The sequence below is a fragment of the Oratosquilla oratoria genome, chromosome 5 (assembly GCF_046742065.1).
Source record: "Oratosquilla oratoria isolate Oo_2021 chromosome 5, ASM4674206v1, whole genome shotgun sequence".
In the NCBI taxonomy this organism is placed as follows: domain Eukaryota; kingdom Metazoa; phylum Arthropoda; class Malacostraca; order Stomatopoda; family Squillidae; genus Oratosquilla; species Oratosquilla oratoria.
In genome coordinates this window covers 4,643,083-4,643,980 of record NC_134781.1, presented here as the reverse complement: position 1 = coordinate 4,643,980, position 898 = coordinate 4,643,083, and the positions used below count along the sequence as shown (strand labels likewise).

General features: G+C 41.8%; 1 protein-coding gene across 1 annotated transcript in view; it reads left to right on the top strand.

The window, feature by feature from the left end:
- Positions 1-898, top strand: part of LOC143025345 (microsomal glutathione S-transferase 1-like) — a 7,975-nt gene extending 7,077 nt beyond the window's left edge. Inside the window, exon 4 of the mRNA XM_076184847.1 lies at positions 1-898. This exon is cut by the window's left edge and continues 886 nt beyond it. The gene's annotated coding sequence lies outside the window, so the exon portion shown is untranslated.

The following is an 898-nucleotide window of genomic DNA, read 5'->3' as shown; positions in this document are numbered from 1 at the left end:
GTCACCTTTAACCAGCGTTTCTATCTTTGGGGGGAAGGTGGGAACTATCGCACCCAAGAGGTGATGAAAGGATTTATGGAGGTACAACTGAAAGGTGGTCGGGATTCTTGTCTGAATAGATGTTAGTCTCGAGTCATAAAAGAACGCAGCGCGCCTCTGAGCCATAGGGGTGTTGTTAAAGTATACTGACAGTATAAAATGTGTTAAGTCCATACCAGATAACGGGGATTACAAATTGAGGAAATACCAAAATGATATTGAAAACCTTAGAACAGTTTTCGAAAACAAAATAATAAAAAAAGAATCCCAAGCACGTTTCTGGAATGTTTAATTCGCTTAACAGAGTGAAACCATAGACATGATAGAAATCGTCTGGCGGCAGCTAGAGGATAAGGACTCTCGGGTATGGAAGGACCTGAGGTCGGGATTTTGTATAGTAGGGCTTAAACTCGTTGTGCCAAACCTGAGGCTTATTCTTCTTGATCAGCGCGCTTAACCTCTTCGCCCCTTTCCCCTCCCCCAGTGACGCACTGCACTTTACAGATTTTATGGCCAATACCGAATATTGCTCGATTAAAGAAACCTCGTTCAAAGCAATGTCATGTTTCACTAGCAAAAAATCTGCAGTCCCATAATGCTCCACAACGATCCCCGGGCCTTTCATAGAATATCTGGTAATAAATTTAGGATTGCAGTCTGTGGAGTTTTGCATGGCGAACCAAAACATTACCTTAGAGCTATATGACGTCATCGCTCCATCACCCGCGTAACGTCATCGGAGCGAAGGGGTCAAGCAAGCAATTTAAATGTAGAAGAAATAGACCTTAAGTGGTACAGATATTTTTTTCTTTTATACTGTGGCTGTAATGCATTCAATAAATACTTGAAATTAAGCTTC